The sequence below is a fragment of the Peromyscus californicus genome, unplaced genomic scaffold (genome assembly GCF_007827085.1).
Source record: "Peromyscus californicus insignis strain IS unplaced genomic scaffold, ASM782708v3 Scaffold_17__1_contigs__length_78620276, whole genome shotgun sequence".
NCBI lineage: Eukaryota > Metazoa > Chordata > Mammalia > Rodentia > Cricetidae > Peromyscus > Peromyscus californicus.
In genome coordinates, this window is record NW_026294469.1 from 63,465,670 (window position 1) to 63,486,826 (window position 21,157).

The window sequence follows — 21,157 nt, forward strand, 5'->3', positions numbered from 1 at the left end:
CAGCATCGTCCAGGAAGACCCAGAACAGGGAAAATCAGAGAGCCAGGGCCCCATTTTTTGAGTAATATCATTAGTGAGTACCAGGGTGTCGCAATTTCCATTTTGTTAAGAGGAACTCAAAGTCCATACTCTTATGCAAGATATGCCAGTTTCAAAATGTTTTTCACTCAATCTAAGTTTCACAAAATAACTATATAGACCATAAAACACAACGTTAGTCTAAGGAGCCCCACTTTGCACTCATGGCTTTGGATCACTAGTTTATTGGCCCTTCTTCTGGGCCCTATGCTCCTTGTCCATATCATGGGCTTTCCTGTGTGCTTCTGCTCCCTTAACTAATCTGGCGGGAGATCCTCTGTTGATGCCCCAAATGCCGGAGAGTGTAATTCACTTAATTTCATCAGTTACTTAGTTATTTCCCACAACACCTAACCATGCCTGACTCATAACGAGCACTGTAAATGCTTTTGCTGTAGGTGATGTTAATAATGTACTCACTCATGAATTCCACTGGGAATCCTTTAGTATGAATTATGTATGCCTCACAGCTCTGGCATTAGGAAAATGCCTACCCTCAACATGTTGGCCAGCATCTATGTATAGACCTGAGATTCCCCCGAGAGCCCTGTAGAAAGAGGTCTGAAAAGCCAAAGGTTCAGGAGCAGGGAAGGAGGAAGACATTCAGAGAAGACTGAGGCCGCTTCTAGTCACAGAGGGATCCAGATTGGAGGCGAGGGAGGGCAGCTGAACCAAACATCTGCTCACCACTGAGTGGTTTCCCAGGATGCAGAACTTTAAATGCTAGAAGGAAGAAAACCCGGATTGTTGGGCAGCCTGGAAGTGGGGTAGCCCTAATTACAAGCATACTAGACAGACAGCCTGGCTGTGTAACCCCAGCAAGTCACTCAGCCTATCGGAGCCTTAGGGAGAGAACTAATAAGTGGCAACCATCATCATCAGCAAAGTCTCTGGCAAAGAAAAAAAATCATTTTCTCTGACCTTCCCAATGCATGGTACCTGTGTTATTGTGGCCAAACCCCTAAGCCAAGGCCGCTGTCACAATGGTAATAACTCCACAGCATGGGCATGTTCCTCCTGGGGAGGATGACTCTCCACTTTGTGACACTGAATACATCACAAAGAAGGTCTGGGGCCATCGTTGGCCAGTTAACAAGCAGGATGTCAGGCACACTGCACAGTGAGCCAGCTGCTAACTATCCACACCCAGACAGTGTTCCTCCTGTACAAGAAGCACTGCAGAGCCCCACCTGCTGCCTGTGTGTGCCAAACAGATTTTGTCAGCATCTTGACTCACCCTAAACTGAAAACCAAGGAAATATCCAGCAAGCAAAAGCAGCCAGAATGTTCTGCACACTGCAGGGGCCTTCACCTATCAGCTTTCCTCGTCTCACTCGGGTGGTCATGGTTCCCGACCTGATGGCTTCTCTCTCACCCCATCTGCTCTGGCCCCCACCCCTCCTTGTGCCATCCCATTCCTATAACCTTTCCTGAATAGCTTTTCCTTTCTTTTTTTTTTTTTTTTTTTTTTTTTTTTGGTTTTTTTCGAGACAGGGTTTCTCTGTGTAGCTTTGCGCCTTTCCTGGGACTCACTTGGTAGCCCAGGCTGGCCTCGAACTCACAGAGATCCGCCTGGCTCTGCCTCCCGAGTGCTGGGATTAAAGGCGTGCGCCACCACCGCCCGGCCAGCTTTTCCTTTCTTAATTTATTTTTTTCTAGAGACACAGTGCAGCTTTGCTGAAATTAAACTTAGAACACCAAGTGTGCATACTGTGTACAAAAATAAAAATCACCTTGTCAATTTTACCAACTAGGAATGACCACCAGCACAGCCTGGTGTCTGTCCTTCCTTGATGTCTCTCCTATATGTGACCGGATGGCTGGACAGACAGGCAGAGTCCATGGTATTCATTTGTCCTGTCTCATTCATGAAGCCTCAGTTTTGTGCCCAAAATTCCTTTGTAGCTAGGGATAGCCAGGAGATGTGGTCTGACCCCCAAATCTCATTATTCATTTGCTGGATGCTGTGGAATATTACTTCAACTGTGTAAAAATGTGTTACATTTGTTTATGTTGCAGAATATTACTTTAACTGTGTAAAGATGTGTTCCATTTGTTTATGCCACATGTGTTTAACTATGTAAAGATGTGTTGCATTTGTTTCACCTTGCCTGCCTAAGGCACCTGATTGATCTAATAAAAAGCTGAATGGCCAATAGCTAGGCAGGAGAGGGATAGGTGGGGCTGGTGGGCAGAGAGACTAAGTAAGAGAAGTGAAGGGAGAAGAGAATGAAGGAGAAATAGAAGGAGATGCTCGGGGCCAGCCAGCCAGGCAGCCGCCAGGCAACCACAGAATAAGCAGAGAAGTAAGACATTCAGAAGGAAAGAAAGGTAAAAAGCCCTGAGGCAAAACATAGATGAAGAGAAACAGGTTAAAATAAGTTATAAGAGCTAGTGGAACAAGCGTAAGGTAAGGCCGAGCATTCATCACCAATAAAAAGTCTCCGTGTCATGGTTTGGGGGCTGGTTGGTAGCCCAAAGGAAGGCCTGCTACAGCTGAAGAGTTCTCAAGCCTATTATTTCTCAAGTTCATACTTCTTCCTCCTTGATTTATCCTCCCACCACCCCTGCTCAAAATAACTCATAAGTTAGTAACTTAGGGAAACACTACCCTGTGGGCACATCCTGGCTGCTGAAACTTCGCACACTCCCACGGTGATTGGAATAGGATGCATTTTACAAATGTATTACAGAGACAAAAGACATTAAAAAAATTCACACTTTTAATTATGAAATTCCTCAGGAATGGATGTACCGGTTGGATTCCCATCAGCAATGTAGAAGAATTCTTCCCCCAGCCTCACATAGACCCTTGCTACATTGACTAGAGAGAACTCTCACTCTAGAGATGAGCATTTTTGATAGTATGACAGACCAAAAAAAAAAAACCTTAGCTACCTCACATTCATGCCTGAGAGACCAGGTTGAAAATGATGAGTGTCGTTGTAGATACATTGAGCATTTACAAAAGAAAGCAAATTCTGCAGCCAAGAAAAAAACCTGGCACCAAAGAGCTGGGGCTGGTGCTGGAGCTGGTGCAGAGCTGGGTGAGATGAGAGGGCTGCAGAGATCTTGGCCCCCAACAGGAAGTGAAGCTAAGGGGTGGGCCTAGGATACCCATGCACTGGAACACAGAGATGCTGCGCTCTCTTACACAGAGCCAAGACTTTCCAAGGTTTACAACTTGAGGTACAAAGGTAAGGAGCGGGTGGGGACACAGCTTAGTGGGTGAGGGCCCCTGCCGCCAATCCTGACAACTGGAGTTTGATTCCCAGAGTCCACATGGTGGAAGGAGAGAACTGACCTCTGTAAGGTGTCTTCTGGTCTCCACATGTGTGCCTTGGTATGAACACACACACACACACACACACACACACACACACACACACACACACAGAGAGAGAGAGAGACAGACAGACAGACAGACAGACAGACAGAGAGACAGAGAGAGAGACAGAGACAGAAGGAGACAGAGAACATGGATTTACAGTAAAATTTCAAAATAGGCAAGAAAATAAGCCACTGTGGTGGTATTGTGTTCCCCAAAATATTGTGCATCCTAATAAACTTATCTGGGGTCAGAGAACAGAACAGCCACTAGATACAGAGGCTAGAAAATGGTGGCACTCACGCCTTTAATCCTAGCATTCCAGAGGCAGAAATCCGTCTGGATCTCTGTGAGTTCAAGACCACATTGGAAACAGCCAGGCATGGTGACACACACCTTTAATCCCAAGAAGTGAGCCTTTAATCTCAGGGAGTGATGGCAGAAAACAGAAAGATATATAAGGCGTGAAGACCAGAAACTAGAAGAATTTGGCTGGTTAAGCATTTGGCTGGCTAAGCTTTCAGGCTTTTGAGCAGCAGTTCAGCTGAGATTCATTCTGGATGAGGACTCAGAAGCTTCCAGTCTGAGGAAACAAGATCAGCTGAGGAATTGGCAAGGTGAGGTAGCTGTGGTTTGTTCTGCTTCTCTGATCTTCCAGCGTTCACCCCAATAACTGGCCTCAGGTTTGATTTTATTAATAAGACCTTCTAAGATTCCTGCTACAAGCCACCATTCATAAGAATCAGCAGAAACTACCAAGACAGACATAGATTCCTCTGTGAAATTTTCATTGCTATGGCTACTAGCTAAGAGAAACACCTTGAAGATGGAATGATTTATTTTCTTATGATTCACAGGTTTCAGTCCAAGATTGACTGGCTCCATGGCTTTGGGTTGAGGAGGGGAAATTAGTGGAATGGGTATGATAGAAGACAGCTGCTCACCTAGTGATGTGCAGGAAGCAGAGAGAGAGTGAGCAAACCAGAGAAAAGGCAAGGCCTGGGACAAGATGGTTCCAAAGGCCTTGTCCCAGTCACCGACTTCTAACTAGGTCCCACCTCCAAAAGTTTCCATCACTTCCCAATGAAGCCATCACATCATGAATCAACCAATCATCAGATTAACCCATCAATTAGGTCAGAGGCCTTGTGAATCAACCAATCCCTTCTCAGTGTTTAAAGACTAAGCCTTCAACACGGGAGCACAACACTTCGGGTAATAGAGTTATCAAAGGCATATCAAGAGATTGTTTGAATTTTAAAAACTAATCTTTAGGTAAAATTCCAAATTCTGTCCATGACTGGTTCTTATTCGGTGCTTTTTAATCAGTTCTTATTCAATGCTTTTTAATGAATGAGTGGCCTGACTTGAAGAGACCACAAGTCTTCCTTCCCTTAGCTGATAGTGCGCGCTCAGTAATACTTAAGAAGAGGGAAGGAGGAGCTAAAAACAGGTGGTAGTGTGCCTGCCTTGCGTTCCCAAACCCTAGGCTCCATCCCCAGCCTCGCATAAACCAGGTGTGTGCTGCATGCCTGTAATCCCAGCATTCGGAAGCCGGTGATGAGAGGTTTGGAAGTTCAAGGTCATCCTTGGCTATGTAGCCAGTTCAAGACCAGCCTGGGATACACAGGCCCTGTCTAAGAAAGAAAGATATAGGAAAGGGGGAGGGGATGAGCTAAAAATTACAAGATCAAATGTAACAGGGACAAAATTCGTTTCTTCGATGTTAAAAATAATGTACTGTAAAGAACAGAATGGGGACACTTGGCTTGCAAGAAGACTGGGGGAAGAGGGGAGAGACTCCGAAAGCACACCGAGAGAAATGTCAGCAGTAGCTATTTTTAATTAAGATATAATTTGCATACCATTAATGCACAATGGAATTTTTAGGTAGTCACATGATTGTACATCACCCCTCCCGTAGTTCCAGGACATTTTCGACAGCCCTAAAAGAAGCCCTTTACTCAATAGCAGCCTCTTCCTCCTTCCTCCTTCCCTTTGTTTCTGGCAAACTTCCTGACTTGCAAATTTGCTTATTCTAGGAATTATTCACAAAGAGCCATTAAAAGGGCAGCCCTTAGGGCTGGAGAGACGGCTCAGCAGTTACGGGCAATGCCGAGGATCTGAGATCAGTCCTCAGCACCCACGTCAGGTAGACAGCACCTGCCTGTCGCTCCAACTCCAGGGGAACCTGACACCCTCTGAGGCCTCTGAGGGTGCCTGCACTCACATACACACACCCTCCCACAGACACACAGACACCACACAATTAAAGATAATTTAATCCAAAAACAAAGAGTAAAGTCCTCTACGCCAGGGGTGGTGGCACAGGGTTGAAATCCTAGCTCTGGAGAGGCAGAAGCAGGAGGGTCACTGGGGCTCACTGCCAACCAGTCTAGCCTAATTGGTGAGCCCCAAGCCTATGAGAGACTCTCAAACATGTTCACACAGCTACACACACACACACACACACACACACACACACACACACACACACACAAAGACATGAAGGCCTTTATGTTTAGTTCTTATATTCAACAGTATGTTTTCAAGGTTCATCCACGCTGCACTATATAGCAATAGTTGGTTCGTTTTTACAGGCTTCACTTTATATTTTTAGTACCCTGTTGTATGAATATACCACATTTTTACCCATTTATCAGTTGATAGGGATTTGGTTATTTCTACTTTTTGCCTGTGGTAAATAAGGCTATTGTGAACGCTTATGCACAAGCTTGGATGTGCAAATACTTCCCTTCATTCAGTGTTTTTTTTATTATTTATTTATATGGAGCTGTTATTTAAAGCAGCTCAGTGGCTAAGAGCATGGACGGCTCTTGCAGAGGACCCAGGTCTGAGGTCCCAGCACCCATGTTGGGCAGTGAGACAGTTCACAACCAGCTGTAACCCCATCTCAGGGGACTCTGACACCTTTGACCTCAGAGGTACCTGCACTAACACACACACACATGCCACGTGAACATGTGAAGGCCAGAGGACAACGCTTGGGATTGGTTCTTGCTGTTCACCTTGCTGGGGCAGAGACTCTCCTCTTTCGATGCTGTGCTGGATACTCCAGGCTAGCTGGTTCGCGTGCCTCTGGGCTAGTCTTCTGCCTCAGTCTCCCAGCTTACTGTAGGAGTGCCGGCACACACATCTGACTTTTGAAGAGCACTGTTGGGTCCTCAGGCTTGTACAGCTGGTGAGAGAGGGCTTTTATTCCCTATGCCAGCTCTTTCAGTGGTCTGTCTTTTCATTTCACCATTTACTCTTTGGGGAAGGGCGTCAGGAATCCTTTGTGCTTTTAGTGTTCTATTTAAGAAACGACTGGTCATGAAGATTAACTCCTAAAGAATTTGGGGGGTGGGACTTACTAGCTTTTGGTCTTCTGATTGTGTACTGTTGGTTGTTGAGACCACCTCATCATTGACCCAAGCTGGTCTCAAATGCATGAACTTCCCTGCCTCGGCCTTCCCAGTCCTGAGGCCTTCGATTCCTTTTGAGTTAGTCTATGTAGACTGTCTAAAAGGGTCCCACTTCTGTTGATACAGGGTCTTACTCTGTGACCCAGTTAGCCTGAAACTCATGTGTTAGCCCAAGCTGGCCTCAAACTCAAGGGCAATCCTCTTGCCTCAGCCTCCCGAGCACCAGGATTACAGGCATGAGCCACTGGCCCTGCCTGTGCCAAAATCTTTCATGGTGATTTCCAGTTTCCCCAGCACCATTCGTTAAAAGACAAGACAAGTTCCCCACTGAGTGTTTCTGGCACACATGGGCTCTAACTGCTAGAGGAGCCAAGAAGCCTAGGGAAATACAGAATTCATTAATAGCCATGCCCAGGGTACCAATGTCTCTTTGCTGGGACTAAGCTGGTTGGTGGCACCTCCAGCCTGAGCACTGCCATTTGAAACAGACTTCATTATTCTGGACGAAGCAGACGCCATAACAGGCTGCTCAGTCTTCTCTCAGAGATCAGGCCTCAGTTTCAGTTTCCTGAGACTTAAGCAAGCAGTTTCTGGGAGGGCCGTAAACAAAAGACATAGTCCTTGCAGTAGCTCCCTTTCTGCATGTTCTCTGACTGCTCAAGGTTCAGTCAGTTGTTACTGTCCCAGACCGCTCACCAACTTAGAGCTATATGCAAGGGTCACTGTGAACGTGCTAGGCCAGCCAGCCTTCATGGCAGCTCAAGGACAAAGCCTGGGACTTGTCCAGGCCTGCCCAAAAATGATAACTGTAACCCCCAACCAGTAAATTCAAAGGTTACACACCCTCACCCAATCATATGATGCAAAGGCTTGTACCACCCTGTTCGCGGTTTTTCCCTTTAAAAACCGCTCACCCTGATAGCTCAGGGCCATCCTCCTCCACTCGCTGTGTGAGTGTTGGATGCAGACCAAGCCCGGGCTTGCTTGTTATTAATAAATCCCTGTGTGTTTTGCATCGGATATGGGGGGGGGGGTGTCTTCCTAATCGGCCACAACACTAGTACACACTTTTCAGTTGGTTTCTGGCACCAGTAGCCACTGCTCTTTCTCTAAATCACTGCCCATTTGTTTGCTGGGAACAATTAAAACGCAAGGAGATTCCATCATGTCAACACGCCGCTGAGCTTTTCCTTAAAGCAGCTGTTCTTGTCTGAAGGACTCGGCAGAGCCTGGGACCAGGACACATTAGGATGGACACACTGGGGTGGCACGGGTCCCACTTCGACAGCACAACACATTGGCTCAGGCAACGCCACAGGGGCTACTGGATGCTGTGTGTATTTGGATGTCTCTGTTTTCCCAATCTCTTTGATAGATGCCAGTTTGCCTTGGGTAATTAATCTCTTTAGACTCTCCAACATTCTGTTTACGGCTCTGATTTGGTGTTAACTGCATCAGAGTAAATTAGAATAGCTTACATGGGTTGCGAATTTATTAGGTGCCAGGAAATGATCTCAGGACATTTCTCATTCTATGGTGAGGTCCTATGTTTATGGCCGTTTTGTAGAAGGGGAAACAATGAGCTTGGATAACTTTGGAAAGATTTCAGAAGGGCTGGAGAGATAGCTCAGTGGTTAGAAGCACTTGCTGCTCTTGCGGAGGACAGAGTTCTGATCCCAGGCAGCTCACCACCAATAACTCCAGCTCCAGGGAATCCAACCCCCTCTTCCGACCTTAGGCACGTGTACACGTGCACATATATGTGTATACACACAGACACACAGAGACACATAAATAAAAAGAAAATAAATCTTCTTTAATTAATAAAAGAAATCACAAGAATTTCATAAAATCATAAGGACTCAGACCTCTGGAATGTGGCTTCAAACCGCAGATAGTTTACAAGCTGAGGCTGAGTTCATAGGGGACTCCTTTTGCTGGCCCTCCTGGACACTTCTCATGAATATTCCTGGAGAGCTTCTCAAGAAGCAAGGGCTTAATGAGAACCACAGGCAGTGGACGACGTAGGAAGCAAACTTTGAAGTCATCCACTACACATGCACCAAGAGCCAGAAAGGAGATACAGAAAAATGGGGACAGGGCTGACAAGATGGCTCGGCCCGTAAAAGCATCTGCCACGGAGCATGACCGGTTTCAGAGGGATCTGAGGACAAGGAGATGGAGTTTTTGAAATCTGTTTTTTAATGGAGATTTTGACTATAAAGTCTCCATAAATTGCTAAGCCAACAGCTTGATTTATTGAAACTTCTACTAAAAGACTAGTAAGCTCACAGCCCTGGCCTCACCATGTGATTCAGATCTCCCAGCCAGCGAAGTAGCAACTGGTGGGTTTTGTGCTGTCTTCAGAGGACACCTGCAGCTCGAAGACCATTAACTTTGCCAACTGGTTGGCCAGCAAATGTGAGTTTCAGGGGCAATCCTCTTGCCTAAGGCCTTCTTAAATCCATTTCCTGGGGTGTTATGGGTGGATCCCAAGACACCCCATCAACACTTACAAAGTCTGTTGCTATTTCCTCGTTCTGAATTTATCTTTCATTATAATTATAACCAGTTTTAACTCTGAAAGCCCAGCAGGTGGTAACAAAGGCTTTAACTATCTGTATGATAGGTCAGAGGGCCCCAGTTGGCGCCAATTTTGTGTCCCCCACCCCCACCCCAGTACGGCTGTCAGTGCTACAGGCAGATTTGCTTGTTGAAACTGCAGGGTGGACAGCGGAGCTACTGCCTTCTACTGATGGAGGCCAGGAGCCCCTGCGTCAACAAGTTCTAAAACCCCAAGGGTCACTTGTGTGGGGCTTCCAGACTGTAGAGTCTGGGGGAGGAAGCTGAACAAAACAAAACAAGAAAAAGGATAGACGGAGGGAAATTGTCTAGATTAATCTAAGAAGGATGTAAGTCTGACTGCTGCCTGCAGTCCAGGCCCGGGAGACCCTCCGCAACCCCAGCTTTGAGTGGCTTGAATACTTATGTACAAGGGGAATTTACTGAATCATTTTAAAGTCCCGATTTGTACCGGGGGTGGTGGCTGCACACCTGTCACTCCAGCGCTGGCGAGGCTGCAGAAGGGGGATGCACGCCAGAGTCTGTCTGCCGTTGCTGGGGTCAGTCAGCCTGAGCGAGCTCATTGCTTTCTCCTCAGCCCCACGTGACTAACAATTCCTCCACAGTGAAAAACCCCACAGGGTTCACGTGAAGGATGCCCACACCTCCAGGATCCTCTGCCCGTCTCCTCTAATGTGGCTGTCCCACAGGACCAGGTGCCACCTCTCTGACTGCACAGGAACCTGGCCCACCGTCTGTCCTCAAGCCTCTTTACTGGAAGGAGAAGTGTGGCTAGACACAGCAAGTCCTGCCACGGAAAGGATACTGTTCTCCATCCTCCTGTTCTCAGCCATAGCCTCACATCCAGTGCTCCTGACTTAGTCTACCCTTACATTTGAACTACTTCCCGGAGTGTAGAGACATGAAGGTAGAACAGAGACATCACATGGTGGGGGTAAGAAGCAGGGAAAGGTGTTTCTGCGTGCCTAATCTGTTGGGCAAGTCTATGACAAGGAAAATAATCAGCAAACTAATAAGTCAGTTATGTTTTACAGTCAACTCTTATTTTCTAGTGCTGGGCACTGAACCCAGGACTTTGCACATGCTAGGCAAGCTCTCTATCACTGAGTATGTGCCCAGTCTTGCTCAACTCTTTTTTTTTTTTTTTTTTTTTTTTTTTTTTTTTGCGTCTACAGATAATCATCTGCCCCTCTTTAGGAATTGATGTCTAGCAACATATGGTGAAATATTCCTATCTGCACGAATATGTTTAATGTTGGCATCACTGGTATTTCCAGGCAGACGCTTGGACAGATCTGGTATCATCTTGCATCACTGTGCTTCATACTGAAATCACGCAGGTAAATATTCTTGCTTACTAAGGTCCTCCCCGAGAATTCTTCTCCTACAATCATTCATCCTCATTCAGCCAACTTAATGGAACTCAGGTGAGAACGAGACCGGAGCCACTGAAGTAAGACACACACACACACACACACACACACACACACACACACACCTGCTACACTCCATGGAGTTCTTAGCTGAGCGGTGCTGCCAGAAATGAAAGTGGCCTCTGGGAGCTACAGGAGTGGAGTTTGCTGGCGGGTAGGAGTGAGTGGGGAGCCTTGGAAGACAGTGCTGGAGAGGTAGGTAGAGTGAGGATTTGAGGGTGGGAGGCTTATGCTGCTCTGAGACAAAAGGCAGTCATCTGACTGGCCTTTTAGATGCTGGTGGAGGTGCTTCTCCTGCAGAGCCAACCGGGCCAGGGCCACTGCCCAAGCAAGCGACCATGCCACCTGCCCCTGTGTGCCTGAATCCCTGGGATGCCCCCAGTCAGTCACTTCTGGCTTCCTCGGCAGACAGACGTGGCTGGAAGGAGATTAGAACCCAGTGCAAGGGCTAATGCAGTAATTCAGGCAAACGAAAAGAGGGAGTCTTGGTGGGGCAAGCTTGCAAGTAGTTAAAGAGACAATGTCCAACAAACAAGAGGACCAGCTGGAATAGAGACATCTGGGTCTCCTTCTTCCTTATCAAGAGGTGAAGGAGGCTAGGAAGACCGCTCCATGGGTAAAGTGTTTACCACGCACACATGAGATTCCTGGAACCTGCATAAAAAGCTGGGTGTGGCAGCACACACTTATAATGTGAGCAGATGGAGATAGGAGGATCCTGGGGATGGAATGGCTGGTCAACCAGCCTGGCAAATCAGTGAACTCCAAGTCTGCTGAGAGGATCTGTCTCAATCATGTGGAGAATAACATCAGAGGAACCCTGATGTCAACTTCTGGCTTTCACATGCATAGGAATGGGCATGCATACACGCAAACATGCCTACAACATGTAATACTCACATGCTTACACACATAATACACGCACATGCACACACATAGGATGGTAGGACCTAGGGGGTCTTTCTTCCCCACAAACTCATGGTTTTGAAAACTGGGGTAAATCAGTCCAGGCTAGGGTTAACTTCAAGATCTCACAGGACAGGGAGGACACGATAAGCAGACACTGGATCAGAGTTCTGGTCAGCTGCTTCTCCCAAGTCCAGGATGTGGCCAGAGGGTTGGAGAAAGCAACAGAAGACTCTCAGACTGGACTATCAGCCAGCCCGGCAGCCCTGTCCTGCAGCTCACCATTCCCCTGTGGTGCCTCGTGCTCCTGATGTCTGAAAGGACAGTGACGCTGGAACCTGGTAACCAAGGGCTGCGTGTGTGTGTGTGTGTGTGTGTGTGTGTGTGTGTGTGTGTGTGTGTGTGTGTGTACGAGGGTTAGAGGACGATGTGCGGGGGCGCCTGTGTGGGACACAGCCAGCACGGGGATTGCACACTGAACGCTGAAGGGAGGCACTTACTAGAGAGCTTTTGGAAATGTGTGTTAGAGAAGCAGGACGGCACAAATGTGATTTAAAATCAGCCATTAGAGGAGATGGCCCAAGAGGACCGAAAGTGATCCCACTCTATGAGGTCCTGAGTGAAAGTTACGGCTAGAGAAAGCAGGAGTTGCCGGGAGCCAGGGGGGAAGAGGGATGGGGTGGGCAATAGTTACAGAGTTTCAGTTTCCCAAGATGAAACTATGCTGTTCAGAGAAGTGGTGGTTGCTGGGCGGTGGTGGTGCACGCCTTTAATCCCAGCACTCGGGAGGCAGAGCCAGGCGGATCGCTCTGAGTTCGAGGCCAGCCTGGTCTACAGGGCGAAATCCAGGACAGGCACCAAAAGTACAAAGAGAAACCCTGTCTCGGAAAAACGAGAGAGAGAGAGAGAGAGAGAGAGAGAGAGAGAGAGAGAGAGAGAGAGAGAGAGAGAGAGAGAGAGAGAGAGAGAGAGGTGGTCAGATAATCTGTGACTGTACTTAGCGCAGGGGGTGGTTGCCAGGTCCGGGGGGAGGGGAGAGGGGCATGGCATGGGTGTAGAGTTTCAGTTTCACTAGATGAGAATATCCTGGAGAGAAGTAGTGTTGGTGGTTAGACAATAAGTAAACAGACTTAGCGCCCTTGAGCAGGACTCTCAGAATAGCTAAAGTGGTAGTTTATGTCATTTCTTCCAAGAAGGAAGGAACTTTAACAGCCACGGAGGAAGACCCAGTTAGGTCACTCACTGCTCACCCTCAGATCACTCACTGCTCACCCTCAGATCACTCACTGCTCACCCTCAGATCACTCACTGCTCACCCTCAGATCACTCACTGTTCACCCTCAGCCTCACTCACTGCTCACCCCTCAGATCACTCACCCGCTCACCCCTCCACCTCTTCTCAATCTGAGGGCTGATTTCTTTCCTCCTGTTCGGTTCCCATCATCCATAGCTTCCAATCAGTACATCCCCCAGACCCCACGCCCCCAAAAGGGCTACAGTCTCAGCCTGTCAATGTGGAAAGGAGCTCAGAACACTCAGGCGCCTCACTCCACGTCGATGGGCTGGGACTGGGTTCTGTATGAGAGGCTCCAGAGAGACCCTCACCCAGGCTGAGGCACCCTCCTTGGCGCCTGTTGCACGTGCGACACTACAGAGCAGGGAGAGGACAAAAGTGATGCACGTTGGTGGGGGCGGGGCGACAGCGGGGCATTCTTTCATACTGTTTTCGGTTTTGTTTCTTTGTTTCGCTTTTTGAGACGGGATTTCAGTGGCCCAGGCTGGTCTTGAACTTGCTATGTAGATGAAGATGACCTTAAATTCCTGTTCCTCCTGCCTCTACCTTCCAAGGGCTGGGATTACAGCTGCATACCACCCAGCCCAGGTCGTTCTTTTCTGTTCTGAGTAGAATGTGAAGGAGGGTTAAAAGACAGCACAGATGAGAACTGTGACTTCCACAGCGCTGGCCCAAAGCTGAGAAGAGAGTGCAAAGCATCCACAAAAGTGTCCCGCGGTGCCCTCGGCTCCTCATCCCTGGCTCGGGAAGCCAGGCCAGCTGGACCATGGCTTGGCAACTCTGCACACACTCTTCAAGGTCTACACGAAGAGGTCAGGGTTGCAACACCAAGCCTGGCTCCCTCTAGCCAGGCTCCACACGACCTTTTACACAATGGGATGCTCCAATGGACTTTCATCTACGTGGCCTTGGTCCAGCCCAAGCAGACCACAGAAGGTCCCTGTCTCCTCTGTTTCTTTCCAGAGAGATCCCAACCCCATTATTCTGCTCCTCCTCCATCCTTAGACCTGTGGCTCCTTACCTTCACCTCTGCCCTTAAAACTGCACTACTACAAAAACAAAACAACAACAAAAAAAAAACCATGATGTTCCAGACCACAAGGGCAGCTGCAGCGTCAGCTCGGACCGGACTGTGGGGGAAAGACAGAGCGCAAGGCACAAGCATGCCTGACACGTGCAAACCACAGGAGAAACCGTCTCAACAAGACCCAGCCGCGCACCTTTGCCAACAAACAGCTCCTGCAGCAAACCCCACAGGCCCTTCCTCATCTGCCCTCACCTGAAGGCCTGAGCCTAAGCTGCGTTGTCGTTGGAGCACAGACAAACAGTGTCAGCCAGACCGCACCCCTCTATGCTCCCAAGTGGACATGGTAGGGAAAGCAGATGACTCCAGGGAGGGCTGAGGGCAGCTGCCAATCAGCCTTGCGTGCTCTATAATGTGTCTCTCCTTTTCCACTCCTCAAAAATGAAACAAATAAAAAACCCATGGACTTTTTTTTTTTTTTTTTTCCCAAAACGGGGTTTCTCTGTGCAGCTTTGGAGCCTGTCCTGGAACTCACTCTGTAGACCAGGCTGGCCTCCAACTCACAGAGATCCACCTGCCTCTGCCTTCCGAGTGCTGGGATTAAAGGCATGTGCCACCACTGCCCAGGCCCATGAGCTTATTATAGTAAAATAAAAACAAAGTACTCCCTGATCTTAGTGATTATTAAGACAATGATTATCCAATTGCTTGGTTAATCAGCATGAACTATTGATCACCTACTGTATGCCAAGGACTGTATACAACAACCCTCCAAGGACAATATCATTATTCCCATTCTGAGGATGAAGAGGCTTTGGTTAATCATTTGCTCATTGCTGGCAATGGTGATTCCCGGGCCGGTGTAGGAACCTTTGCAGCCCATGTTATTTACACTGGGAGACTCTGGCCCACTCTCTATGGCAGAAAAAATACATGAGATTTAGGTACACATGGTGGGGGCCACTAGGAAGTGGGTAACACCGAGGGTGACGTGTGCCCCAAATAGGACCTACTCACACAGGGGCAGTTCAGCCTCAGAGAAGCTGGAAGCAAGAGATGAGACCTGCCGAGACCTCTCCTGGGCTGGCAGAGACAGGTTCTAGGTGGCAAAGCCTCCTGAGGCCCAGGGGAGAGCTGGGTGCAGGTGGGGGTAGGAAGAGGAAGCTGGGGGACATGAGGGGATGTGGCAGGTCACAGAGGACTTGGCAAGTCCCTACAAATGTTTTCCCTTCTAGGAACTGATACACCCCCAGGCCCCACTGAAGGCACAATCCGACTGGACCTAGTTCACCTCGGTCTTCCCATTCACTCACTGTCACCTTGCGTGATCTCCCTCCCATCTCAGCACCCAAGGCTTCTAGACTCCTCAACTTTTCTCCCTGCTCACACTTCTGGAGACTGGATGTCCCAAGCCAAGGTTTCAGAGACCGGGTTCTCCCTGAGGCCCTTAGGGGAGAGAATCTTTCCTGGTGGTTCCAACAATCCTTAGTGCCCTTTTTCTTCTTGTCTTTCTTTTCCTTTTTTCTTTCTTTTTTTCAGTTGAGAATAGGTCACACCCTGTAATCCATGACAACCTGAATTTGCTATATAGCCTAGACTGTCCTCAAACTCAGGATCCTCCTCCCTCGGCCTCTTGAGTTTGGGGTTACAGACATGCACTACCACGCCCAGCTATTCTTCTGTGTTCTTTACCTTGTAATTCCATTATTCCAAGGTTGCTGATATTCATATTCTCTCTCCCCCCCACTCCCCTATTCCCTCACTCCCTTCCCCCTCCCCCTTCCAAGACATGGTCTCACTCTGTATCCCAGTCTAGCCTAAAACCCATGAAATAGCTCAGACATCTTCAATTTTATGGCTCCCCTGCTTCCAAGTGCTGGGATTACAGGCATGGGCCACCACACCCAGCTCCACCTCCATCTTACAGAGCCGCTTCTCCGGGTGTCTTTTCAATGACACCAGTCACTGAACTTAGAGCCTACCCTAACTTCATCTCAATCTTTGGCCATTCTATCTGCAAAGGCCCAGTGGCCCGTTGAGGTTATAGTCTGGGATTAGAGGTAGACCTGAATTGGGAGTGGGCCACTATTCCACCCGGTACCGATTAGGGTGAGGGTGGAGAGAGATGAGACTTTATCAGTGGTAGGGACACATCTGGTCCCTGGCTTTGCTAAGGACAATGATAAAATGTGGAAGTATTTAGGACAGAAAGTTACAGGATGGAGTGTGAGCTTCAGAAAGCTGTACCGACCACAGAATAGAGCAGCTACGGAGTCCCACCTCCTGCAAACTAAGGGCAAACTAGGAAGTGGATCAACATAGGATGTTGTCACGGCAACAGAGGTTGGCATAGATGTTTAGGAGCTAGAACTAGCAAGACTGGGTGTAAATTTGGAAGTGAGAAGGCAGGAACAGGGTCTCATTTTGTTCAAGTTTCGGACTTGAGCAACAGAAAGCACAAAGGTCAGCCAGAGCTGCCCAGAGAGACCCTGTCTGAAAAAGTACATAAAATGTAAAATAACAACTGTGAGTCAGCAACAGATGCATTGGTGACAAGGACACGCCTGAGACAGAGGCCTTAGCTGTTCTTACCCGCTGTACAGAGTTTTCATCCCTAGTGAGGATTCATTTTGGTAAATGAAAGCAAACTTAAGGGAGCGAGTGTGAGGAGGAAGAAGCGGGACCCAGGTGAAGCCGACTCTGCACGGGATACCTCAGGCCTGAATCCGAGGGGAGCGGCTTGGGGAGAGTGACTCCATGGAAGGGCCTGGCTCCAGGGAAATAGAGCAGTGACTCAGAGAATGCTTGTTCCTAGCCCTTGCGGGGGGGGGGGGGGGGGGGGGGGGGGGCAGAGGCAAGCAGATCTCTGTGAGTTCAAAGTCAACCTGGTCTATATAGTGAGTTCCAGGCCAGTTGGGACTACAGAGTAAGACCCTGTCTCAAAACAAAACAAAACAAAAACCAGTCAAGCTCAGCGGTACTACGCTTGCCTGTCACATACAAGGCCTTAGGTCCAAACTAGCACTGTCAAACAAACAAACAAATTGCTTCCAGAGACACGGGACCGTCCTCACTTCTGAACCTTAGCAGCTCTAGGTTTTGGAAGGGACAGCAAAGGCACATCCTACTTTCTAGGATCTTAATGGCCATTATTCTCCCTGACAGTTTTCCAAGTGTAAAAACCAGAGATAAAATTTTAACCTGTGTGTTCAATTCCAAAGCCCGTAATTCTCCCAATATATGGCATCAACAAATCTAATGGTCTTCAATGTCCCCTCTCAGGTGAAACTCTCATGACATTTACATTTTCTGATGGCTCCAAAAGAAAACCTTAAGGCCACTCACATTCCTTAAATGAGAGTTTTATTAATTTGTTTAAGTGTATGGTATTTCATGTGCATGCAAGGCATAAAGTAGAAGGTGTGAAGGACAACCAAGAGAAATCAATGCCCGTCACCCCAGCTCTCACCCCCACCACAGTCAGTTTATCCCTCATGTCCTCCCAGTGATCGTAGAGGCACGTGTGTGTGCGTGATCACGTGTTTGTGACTACATAGCCTTAAAAAAAAACCCTCATACAGGAACAGATTATTCCACATGCCACACGCTGATCTCTGTTCCTAACAATCAGCACATGAAGGCCTGCCTTTAACTGGCATGCATGATGTATAAATGAAAAGCATCTTATGAATTCTAAAGTGACATTCAAGTCAAGAAAGTGAGCTCAGAAGAGCCTGTTGCTTGCTTCGGCAGTGATAATGACTGAGATGACATCCTTCTCTGTGGCCATCTGCATCCTCCTCTGTGACTGTATGAGTAGCCATCCTGTATGAAGCAGGAGAAATAATCCCACCATCCTTGAGTTTGGCGTGGAGACTAACCTACTAAAACAGGGAAGTGCAGTGAGTTCAAATAAGTCACCTTGACATCATTATTTCTGAAACTTTTTATCTGAACCTTACCTAGAATTTTGAGCATCATGCAGGAAGGGCAGATGAACGTGGGTGGGGCACTTTTCCCCAGCTGAGCCCTACCACAGGGGAATAACCCACAGGGCATATGGTATTGTATCCTCCCAGGCTGCTCGGGCCCAGAAGCCTTCCTCCATGGTTCAGGGTTTCCTGAGGCACTCCAGCATGGCTGTCCCCTCCCCTCTGCTCCCTCTCTTCTTGTGGAAAGCAGGTAAGCACAGATCCAAGGCCCCCAAGGACAGGCTCCTTGGGAAGGAGACTCCACTCACAGGGCTGAGTCATAAACACAGACATCAGCTCTGGAAACACGGAATAAGGTGTGTGGAAAACCATTCCGAGCCCAGGCTCAGCTGCATGCTTATACACAGTCTGCTGCAGCCTGATGATTTCCAGGCTTCAGTCCAGCAGGAAGCAGAGAGCCTGGGGGCTGTACTGACCGTGCTGATCAGATGCGGGAAGTGACAGGAATGACAGAAGCAATGAAACAGGGGCCTGGCTGGTGCTGCCCACATGGGTGACCTGATGGTTCAAAGCTCTTTGGTCACAAAGTGCTCGTGCCCACAGCCTTGGTGTCGGGGATTCTCTCTGGCTCCCCTGCCTCAGGGTCTTCAGAAGAAAGGAGAAACACAAATCTCCTGGAAGGAAGAAACAAACCAGACCTGACTGGGCAGGAGCCAGACCGCTGGCCACTGCCTGGACAGGTCCAAGGTGTTTTTCTAGCATCTTCAAGATGGTCCTGTGGTTCTCCGACAAGCAGACAAACCTGAAGCAGTGTGTACACAAAAATGAAGCTCTCCCAGGTGTTTCCCCAAGTCTGTGAGGGGGGGACCATGAGGCCTGGGGCTCCTCAGCTGGCCAAGTACTTTGTTGTCTTCAGCTGGGGAGCAAAAGCTGGACCAGCTGCCCTGCTTATAGACAAGGTGTGGAGAGAGACTGAACACAGACTTCTCATCCTCTTCATCCTCCACCATCCGTGGTGTCTGAGCAAAAGGCAATCGATGAAAGCAAGTTGAGGCACCCTGAGACTGGCCATGAGAGAAGAAAAACCCCATGCTGGGTGCCTGGAAGTGCTTCTGAAATCACATCCCAAGAGCCTCGGGAGGAACGGGCTGTGGGGAGTGACTGGCAAGCCGGTTGCTGCTGTGGCTTTGTTTAGCAAGAGCGGCGCAGGACACTGGTTGGAAATTAGTCATTTATGTCATAAGTTCCAGATAATAACTAATAACTGATAATAACTAATAACAAAGGAAAGTCTTCCCTAGGGCCGTGCCTTGTCTGGAGGGAGTCAGGGAGCCAGTTGAAGCCGGGGTGACTTAGAAGATGGTGATTTCCTGCCTCGTGCTTCCTCTGAAACTAACAAACTTTGTGACCTCATCTTGTGGCATTTTTGAATGCTTTCTTGGGCATTTCTTGAAATGTTAAACACATCCTTGCCATTCAAATCAGCGATCTTTCTTTTACAAGTTGCCATCCCTCAGCAGAGGAATTAGTAAACAACCGTACATTATTCATATTGCACAAAATAGCCCGTGGCCTGTCAGTATAAATATGCTGAATAAATGGAATCACTCGGCTGTGAAGAGGAACAGAGGGCTGGTGCTTGCCACAAAGGCCACAAAGTGGAAGCTTGCGCTAAGTGAGAGACATCCGATTCAAAAGGTTAATGACTTCGTTTCTATACAAGAAAAAAACAGTAAACCTATAAAACAGATAGGTGTGTGTAAGGGTGGGAGAGAAGATGATTACCGAAAAAAATGCAAGAGGGGGCTGGGTGTGGTGCCACACACCTTTAAATCCAAGGTGGGAGGCAGAAACAGGCTGATATCTATGAATTGTAGGCTGGCCTGGTCTACATAGCAAATCCCATGTCAGCCAGAGCTGCACAGGGAGACCCTGTCTAAAAAAATAAATAAATAAAATTTAAAATAACCACTGTGAGTCAGCAACAGACGCATTAGTGAGACAGAGTCCTTAGCTGTTCTCACCCATTGTACAAGGAGTTTTCATCCCTAGTGGAGATTCGTTTGCTAAGTATTTTCCTTCACCATCATTTTTTCTGGAGTTTCCTAAGCCCTGCTGCCTTCACATCAGCCTTGGCAGGCTCCGAGCTTCAAAAGAACAGAGCTAGAAGTAAGTTCAGCAAAGCCGTCAGGTTGGGACTTTTTTTAAAAATTAATTTTATGTATTTGGTGGAGGAGGAGGCATGTATGCCAGGGAGGTCACGTGGAGGCCAGAGAACAACTTAGAGGAAAGTCAACTGAGTCCTTCACTCGCCATGCGGGTCTCAGGCATGGAATTCAGGTCATCACACTTAGCCACAAGCACCTTTATCCACTGACACATCTATTTAGTGACCAGTCATACACACGACAGTCCCCACTCACCACCCACCCTCACACTCCCTACTCCCCTCACCCCTGGTCTTCTTGTTTCAACACCGCAAGCCTTCTGTGGAAGCCTCAGTAGCCCTGGTGCTGGGACAGGCACTGGCGTTTGGTCTTCAGTGCAGGTCACTAGAAACTCATTCATGCCGGGCGGTGGTGGCGCACGCCTTTAATCCCAGCACTCGGAGGCAGAGCCAGGCACATCTTGGTGAGTTCAAGGCCACCCTGGTCTACAGAGTCAGTTCCAGGACAGCCAGGGTAGTTAACTCTCAGAGAAACCCTGTCTCGAAAAACCAAAAAAAAAAAAAAAAAAAAGAAAAGAAAGAAAAAGAAAAAAAAGAAGAACCTCTTTCACACCTGACACAGACCCTTCTAAAGTATTGGCTCAGTGAGGCAGACCCTTTAACTAATGGCTTCCGCACTTTGATCTGTTCCTCCCAAAGCTGGCTGTGGTAGACAAGTACATGCCTCCCTGGTGAGCAATGACCTCCACTGATTTCCCACCTGTAATCACTTTTTAGTTCACTTCCAGATGAATTGCTCAATGTGAATTCTTAGTAACAACATGAACAGTGAGTTTTGTAAACTTAAGGACCACAATGAACAAAAAACAAAATAAGATAAAGTTGAGCATACAAAATATTGTGTGAGCCAGAGCTGTAGAACCAATATAGATGAGGCCACTGTCAACATAACAGAGAAGACTTTTGATGGGGAACTGTATATATACA

At 48.0% G+C, this 21,157-nt stretch overlaps 1 long non-coding RNA gene across 1 annotated transcript; it reads left to right on the forward strand.

The window, feature by feature from the left end:
• Nucleotides 1–3,148: 3,148 nt before the first annotated feature.
• Nucleotides 3,149–12,383, forward strand: LOC128112495 (uncharacterized). The gene is made up of 3 exons (XR_008219001.1): nucleotides 3,149–3,275; nucleotides 10,590–10,754; nucleotides 11,885–12,383. It is a non-coding gene; the product is annotated as an uncharacterized LOC128112495 (long non-coding RNA).
• Nucleotides 12,384–21,157: the final 8,774 nt, after the last annotated feature.